Genomic DNA, 8,159 nt, shown 5'->3' on the forward strand with positions numbered 1-8,159 from the left:
TTAATCTCATATGAATTAATATGAGTACAAAATGAATATAATCTTAAATGACGTGCACATCAGGAGAAGACACAGATATGCCATGTCTTACTGTCTAGAAGGATGAACATGCGCGTCAAGAAAAAAGACGAAAGGTACAATAGAACACATTGCTAATACTTACTATTGTGCCATTGGTTCACAATTTGGTTTGTACCAAATCATTGGTTTGGTTCAAGCAATAGCAAACACATAACTGTGGCACGGATTCACAATGAACCATGGTATCGAGAGAGATACTACGCCTCTTCCTTTTACCTTCCCTTTCTAGAACGAAATTCCGATGAAGGAAGCTCATGTAATATATTGGGAATTCTAAATGTTAAATAAGACACAAAAGATAGTACAGAATTGGGCACCAGAATTATAAACCATGTATCAACTATTAGAAGACAAAACTCAGCAGCTCTGTGCAGGACACCACATCACTTTTACATGCGTCGAAACAATAAACGCCAGTATAATGAACAGTGAATCATAATCACCTGGAGCAGCATTTTTCTTCTTAGGTGGCAGCTGAAATCCTTAACAAGAAATTCTTTTGGAGGAAGGCTAAAGAGCTAACAAAATGTCCAGCTTATCTGAGCAGACTGCAAGTGCATGTGAACATTCAAACATACGCACTTCAGTAAAAGCATGGGACGAACGATGGCATTAAAAAAAATCAAATACTGCCAAAAGTTCTTAAGCAAGCACAAACTGCAAACACCAGTACATGAAAGAACAAGAAGCAAAAACTGACCGGTGCTCAGAGTCACCCAGGCGCATCTCCTCTTCCCTTGAATGCCATCTAGTGTTGCTGGTGCAACAGCCTCCACAACGACAGCTTCCTTCTCCACCACCTCACCTGTAGCCTTCGCATGCTTCATCGCAACTGACCAAGACCAACCCCTGGCGAAGGATCGAATACATATAGGATTTTGAGGAGCAAGGCACGCTCAGCAAACATGGTAATATATACTCTGAAGAAAGGAATCACACAGAGAAGGTATAGAAACTCTTTGGCAAAAATAAGATCAGCAAAGCATTGTAATCCAATAAAAGATGACCTCTGATTATTGTTGTCCAAAATCTAGAACATAGAATAAATATGTTAGGCCAGAAATGAAGCAACTCAACCTCCACAAATTCACTAAAATTTGAAAAGGCTGCTTCTAAATGAAGTAATTGGCAGCTGAATCAAATGGAATTCCATGCCCATGTACTCCACATCTGCAACAACAAGAAACACTACCGAACAGTCAATTGCTTGATCGATTCATTCCTTAGTGAAGTTCTTCTTGGTTGTGGTGAAGGAATCTCCTTGGACCTAGTTTGAAAGAGCAAAGCAAGAAGAGGGCAGTAAAGCCCACTGCTCCCCAGTGTAGCTAGACCACTATCCATTAGTGTCCCTTCTTTCAACATTTCGCTCCAGAACATGGGAGATAGCAGATAGCACATGCATGAAGAACATAAAAAAGAGCATACAAGGTGATTGATTCATAGTTGGGTATCAAGCAGGAACATAGATCATGGCATCATCCGTAATTGCTTGGACAGTTTAGAAAAATACTTCATAATCTGACACAACATGGATCCGTCCTCAAGCATTACGTATATCATAAAAGTAGGAATACCAAACCTGAAACGCTGAAGATACTTCGTTGAATTCAGTCTAGGCGTAGCGACATGCCCCAGGCCATTGTGCCCGCGTGATGAGTGTGGCGGCCATCATGACAGCATTGGGGTAGTGCAGTCCAGGCATGGAGTGCATTGAAGGGTTCCAGCCATTGCATTCCCCGCGAAGGATGATGAAGCAATAATACAAATACTAAGCCTACATGTGTCTCAGTTCTGAAAGTTGTAAAGTTTATAATCAGGAAACTATTTCAGTTTTGCAGGGTAATCCAACCCGTGTTCCCGCATCCATCCATTAATTGTTGAAAGATTATTTGCTCATGAAGACCTGGACAACAAGGAAAAAGACTAATTGGAGATTATTGAGCTAATCTTATACTTGACTATCATGGCATTATTTCAATCTCTATTTATGGATGTTAATAGGGATTGGATACATCAGAGCGTACGTCTTGAAGCAAACACAAACGATTGTCATATACATAAATTTTCATGAATGCGAAGTCGATAAAATTGGTGTGCCATGTTATTTTATAGGGAAGAAATCACCTGAGCTTTTGGGACAAAAAAATCAGTTCAAAAAGTTATGATGCCAGCAAGCTCATGTGACCTTCTCGATCTAGAGTCTCTTCTCAAACCTGCTGATGCACTGAGAGGTTAGAAAGAGAGATTGGGTGCAAAGGGCGTGGTGGGCATGCCGTCGCCGCACGCTGCACGTCCTTATGTCTGCACCACCGCGAACGCCATGCTCCAGACTGAGAGAGACATGAGAGAATAGAGGGGAGAAGGTGCATAGAGAGACAGAGAGAGGAAGCCTAGTCCGAATAGCAAGAGCCTGCCGTGAGCTACGCTGATCGGCGGCAACGGTCCCACCCCATCATCCTTCTTCTGCGTCTCCGCCGCAGAAACCTTGCCGATGCGTGCGGTGGCAGCGCCGCGTGGGCGCCGAGCGTCTGGTGGAGCGAGCGGCGCCGGCTGCGGGGAGGGAACACGGGGACCCGCGGGCATCGAGCGGAAGAGTGAGCGGCGGCGGCGGGGGTGAGGAGCGCGCGGGCGACGACCCACGCATTGGAGCAACCGACGGATGAGGGAGGGGTGCTAGGTGCGGGGATTTTTGGTGGGGCCGAAGCGGTACCGAGGGACCATGGAGATCGATCGTGGGAGTTTTTTTTTCTTTGACGGGAGATCGATCGTGGGATTAGTGGGTTGCTCTGACTGTGTTTGATGCTAAACATTAGGAAGATTTTGACCGTTAGATTGTAGGATTAGACGGATAAAATTCTTTCGTATTTTTATAGTGGTAGTAGATATATATTTTTAACCCAGGGTCAGATTTGACTCAACTTTTACAGAAGAATCAAAACACCAAAATTTGACCTCATAGTGTACCATGACATTTTAATAAAGCTGCTTGGATGTGCAAGGGCCAAGGGGTATGTCGTGGATGGTTTTGGAGTTTTCCCTTCATCCACATACCTTGGTTGGTCTGTCCAAACGAATTGCGGTCGAGGATCGCCATACGTGCCGGCCCACCCAGCCATGCACGCCAGGAAAAGCATCATCGGTGACATCACTTGCGAAGCTGTTCCTCGTCCGGCCGGGAAGACGAAATCCAAGCCAAGCACACGCACTGTTCTTGCCTTGTCAAACCCCACGCGCCTAGCCGCAGCATAATAGCACGCGCGCTCCTAATTCGTTTGGACACTAGGCACGACACGGCAGTTTGAATGGAAGAACAAGATGAGGAGATCACTGCCGAGCACGTCGTCGTCGTCGGAGCCGGCCCGGCCGGCCTCGCCGTGGCTCTCGGGCTGCACAGGAAAGGCGTGAGGAGCGTGGTGCTGGAGTCGTCGCCGGCGCTGCGCGCGTCCGGGTACGCCATCACGACGTGGCCCAACGCCTTCCGCGCGCTCGACGCCCTCGGGGTCGGCGACAAGATCAGGAAGCTCCACGACAAGATCAGCGTACCCTTGAACTTGATGCTCTCATCGATCGGGACATGATGAGTAACACTAGACCGAATTTTATTGCAGAGGACCTCATGAGACCTGCCGTGTCAGGCGTGACCTGCTGCTCCGGGCGCTGGCCGAAGAGCTTCCGGCGGGCACCATCCGCTACTCGTCCAAGATCGTCTCCATTGACGACCAAGACGGCGCCGCCAAGATCCTCCATCTCGCCGACGGCTCGACTCTCCGGGCAAAGGTGTTGATCGGCTGCGACGGGGTCAACTCCGTGGTGGCCAAATGGCTGGGGCTCCCCAAGCCGTCCTACTCCGGGCGCTTGGCTACCAGAGGCCTCACGCATTACCCCGACGGCCACGGATTCCGGCCCGAGTTCCTGCAGTTCATCGGCCTAGGCTTCCGCTTCGGCTTCGTGCCCTGCGACGACACTCGCATCTACTGGTTCTACACCTGGTCTCCCTCCCAAAACGTGAGTGCGGACAAGGGCGTCGACGTCGAGAGCGCCGCCGACATGAAGCAGCACGTGCTGGCCAGGCTGAGGAGCTCCAAGGTACCTGCGGGAGCGCTGGAGGTGGTGGAGCGGAGCGACATGAGCGACGCGTCCGCCGCGCCGCTGCGGTTCCGATCGCCGCTGGGAAACGTGTGCGTGGCTGGCGACGCGCTGCACCCGATGACGCCGGACCTGGGCCAGGGTGGCTGCTCGGCGCTCGAGGACGGCGTCATCCTGGCGAGATGCCTCGGCGACGCCGTCCTTGGTAGGAAGGCTGGCACGGAGAAGGAGAGGATCGAGTCGGGCCTGCGCGAGTACGCCGGGATGCGGCGGTGGCGGAGCGTCCAGCTCGCCGGGGCCGCCTACATGGTCGGCTTCGTGCAGCAGAGTGACAATGCCATCGTGAGCTTTCTCAGGGAGAAGGTGCTGGCCGGAGCGCTCGCGAGAAGCCTTGTGAAAAGGGCAGCACTCTGCGCCGGTGAGGTCGCACCGCAACCGCCCGATGCCATGTGCGCACAGCCGTTCGATTGGATCCAATCAAAAAAAAAATGAATCACCCCCCGCTCTCTTTCTTCTTCCTCGGGCAGTCCTGTTCGGGGTAGCGCGGCGCCGCGCCTCCTGTCCCCTCCGGTGGTCATCGGTCCCCACCCTCGCCGGTCTTCCTTGTCGCCGCCGGATCCCGCCCTCGCCGACCGTCCTCGTCGTCGGTCCTCGCCGTCGTTGGTCCTCGCCGTCGCCGGCCGTCCTCGTCGCCGGTCCCCATGCAACAACTCCACCTGCGTTGCAGCTCTTGACGGCGGCGGTTGTAGCTTGGCCGCCGCCCCTCGCCATTGATGCTCGCTGCAGGAAATTATGTCGATGGCGGCCATCAGTCAATCAACGCCATTTTGAATGGATGTAGCAAAAAACTTCACCCGTAGTAGCAAATAAAAACTACGGTTGCAGCAAAAATCAAACACCGTCGCCGTCTTCGCGAGGTCGCAACTCCGCCTTACATGGATGTAGCAAAAACTTCAGCGGTAGTAGCAAAAATCTACTACGGTTGCAGCAAAAATCATCGTTGTCGTCGTCGCGAGGTCGCAGCTCCGCCTGGTGGATGTAGCAAAAAGCTTAGCCGGTAGTAGCAAAATCCAACTACGGTTGCAGCTTCCCCTTGTTATGAAGTGCCATTGAAGCTTTCTGTGTCTATGGTTGAAGCTTTTTTCAATAGCTGTTGAAGCTTTTCTAGGTGACAGTTGCAACACTTGTATACGCGGATGGATCCGGCCATGGTGGTAAGCAACCATGGCGGCCGGCGAGGGAGCGCCTGACCGTCGTCGATGGAGCCTGTGGTGGCCTAGTCGCAGCCCGATAGGAGAGGGGGAGGGGATGTGCACGCGTGAAGGATGTAGGTAGGGGATGGATCTGGCCATGGCAGCAGGCAGCCATGGCGGGTGCGCGAGGGAGCGCCTGGCCGCCGGCGATGGAGCTCGTGGTGGCCCCCGTGGCAGCCCGGGGAGGGGGAGGGGATGCGGGCGTGAGGGCTGAAGGTAGGGGATGGAGGCGGGGCATGCGGGAACCACTACGTATCGTGCGTTGGGCCAGCGTGGCGAGCGAACCGGCCGAAAGTTCGGCCGGTGCACCGCGCCCAAACGTTTCCCTTGTGAAAATGGCTGCCTACGATTGCGGAACACTCTGATCGACTGAGCTTGTGACGAGTGATGTGGTCTTTTTCAGGGCGATTGTGCGTGGCGGTGTAGTCTGAACCATTTTCCCCTTCAGGTTTTTTTTGAGCAAAATTTCCCCCTTCAGGTCATCCATGGTCGAGTCAGTTTCAGACAGGCCCGCACGAGCTACGGCCTGGTGTTTGGTTGCCTGTGGGCTCTTGTGCCTGGCCCGTGGAGATGTTGCTTGTTGATTGATCGCCATATCGTGAGAGCAACTAATTAATGAGCACTCGCTAGGGTTTTCTCTTCTCTCGGCGGCGGCGGCGACTGATCGCTCCTCGCCACCGTAGGGAACCTCTCTCCCCTCACCCCTGGCCAGTTAGGGTTTCCCTGCCCACGGATAGCTTTTTCTCGGGCAAGAGAACTATGGAGGGACCTGCTTCGGGATCGGGATCGGGGGCGCCCGTCTCCGACCCTAGAAGCGATGATGGAAGAGCTGGGACTGAAAGAAGATGAATTGGAGGATGTGATCGTGGAGGACAAGGAGTTGCCGGAGGAAGCAAGTCGATGTATGATCATTGCTAGGGTTCATACTGAGAAAATCTATAGTAAGTTTTGGTTCTATAGGAACATGCGGGTGGCATGGGACTTGGCAAAGGAAGTCAAGATCAAGCCACTTGAACAGGACTTGTATACAATGCAATTTGGCTGCTTGGGAGATTGGGAGCGCGTGATGGAGGATGGGCCATGGGCATACAAATGGAAGGCAGTGGTACTCGCACCGTATGATAGCCTCACTAAGCCGTCGACGATAGAGCTCAATAAAGTTGATACCTGGATCCAGATCCATGACTTCCCTGAAGCCTACTTCTCTAAGATCAAGGCTTTGTCAGCAATAGTCGGCGAGTTCATCTATGCTGAGCCGAGTTCGCATGATTTTGAGGGTAACTTTGTCAGGGTACGTGTTAAAATCGATGTCACTAAACCCCTCAAGAACGCAGTGTCGTTGGTGATCAAGAAGAAGGACACAGTCCAGCGACTTATATTCAGGGTGAAATATGAGCGTCTCCATGACTGGTGTGCCTTTTGTGGCTACTTGGGGCATCTCTTCAAGGAATGTGGTGATGGAGTTCACCCCCAAAAAGCAGTGGTATACAAAGATCTCAAGGCAACATGGTTTAGAGGCCAAGGTAGAGGACCAGGGGAAGGGAGATCCCAATCAGAAGGTGGCAACACAAGGGGAGGCCGAGGGAGAGGCCGCGTTGGTCATGCTGGAAGTGGTCGGGGCCGAGGGCCATCTGATCGCAGTAGCCCTGATAATGCTGAAGAACATGAGGCCGTGGCCCAGGGCTTGGATCTCACCATGAAAGATGCTGATGGAAATAGTCAACGGGGAGAAGGGGTAGATCCGAAGGCAACTGCAGCCCAAGGTGCACTCAAGGCAAAGTCAGATAAGCTTATGCTGCTACCGGTTCCGGAAGTCCCATTAAGCCCCTCGGCCAAACAGGAACCAAAAAGAAAGAAGATGAACACAACGGCAACTTCGAGTGACTCGATCAAGGGGAAGAATACAACATCAACCAAAAACTCTGATGTGCGTACGACGGGCCCCCAAGTGGGGTTGCGCCGAGCGCAATGAGTCTCCTGTGCTGGAACTGTCACGGAGCTGACAAACCTGCGACAGTTCAAGAGCTTCGTGATCTAACGAGGCAATTTGCCCCCTCTGTGTTATGCATCCTTGAAACCCAAATAGAGGGCTCTAGAGTAGAGAGTATGGCTGTTTCTTTAGGCTATAATAAGAGTTTAGCTGTGAGTAGCTCGCGAAGAAGCAGTGGCTTAGGCACTTTTTGGAACAATGAAATAAAGCTTGAAGTTGTTGGTTATTCTTGCAATCATATCGATGATGTGATTGATCAACTTGTTGATGCCAAAATGAGAGTGACCTTTGTCTACAAAGAAGCTCAAGTAAATGAATGATACAAAACGTGGGATATGCTTTGAGGAATAGTAGGTGCAAATGATATACCTTGGCTTGTACTTGGCGATTTCAACGAGGTAATCCATGCACATGAACATGACGGTGTTGGAAATAGAAGCCAAGGCGTTTCGAGATGCCCTTGACACATGCGGCCTGTCGGATATAGGCTATACTAGCAATACATGGACATTTGAGAAGAAGGTATCTGGAGGGACATACTCCAGAGTACGACTGGACCTGGTGGTGGCAAACCCAGCATGGTTGATTGCTTTTCCCTTAGCAAGCCTTGAGCACAAAACTGCAGCGACGAGCGACCATGTTCCCATATACGTCCAGTACGTGCATGGGGCTGCATGCAGGAGGGCCCCGTGGTCCTTTAAATATGAAATAGCATGGGAGAGGGACTCGGGCCTCATGCCGCTGGTGGA

At 51.7% G+C, this 8,159-nt stretch overlaps 1 pseudogene; it reads left to right on the forward strand.

Moving 5' to 3' along the window:
* The first annotated feature begins 3,282 nt into the window (after positions 1-3,282).
* Positions 3,283-5,785, forward strand: LOC119293870 (annotated as a pseudogene).
* The last annotated feature ends 2,374 nt before the right edge of the window (positions 5,786-8,159 follow it).

The sequence above is a fragment of the Triticum dicoccoides genome, chromosome 4B (assembly GCF_002162155.2).
Source record: "Triticum dicoccoides isolate Atlit2015 ecotype Zavitan chromosome 4B, WEW_v2.0, whole genome shotgun sequence".
In the NCBI taxonomy this organism is placed as follows: domain Eukaryota; kingdom Viridiplantae; phylum Streptophyta; class Magnoliopsida; order Poales; family Poaceae; genus Triticum; species Triticum dicoccoides.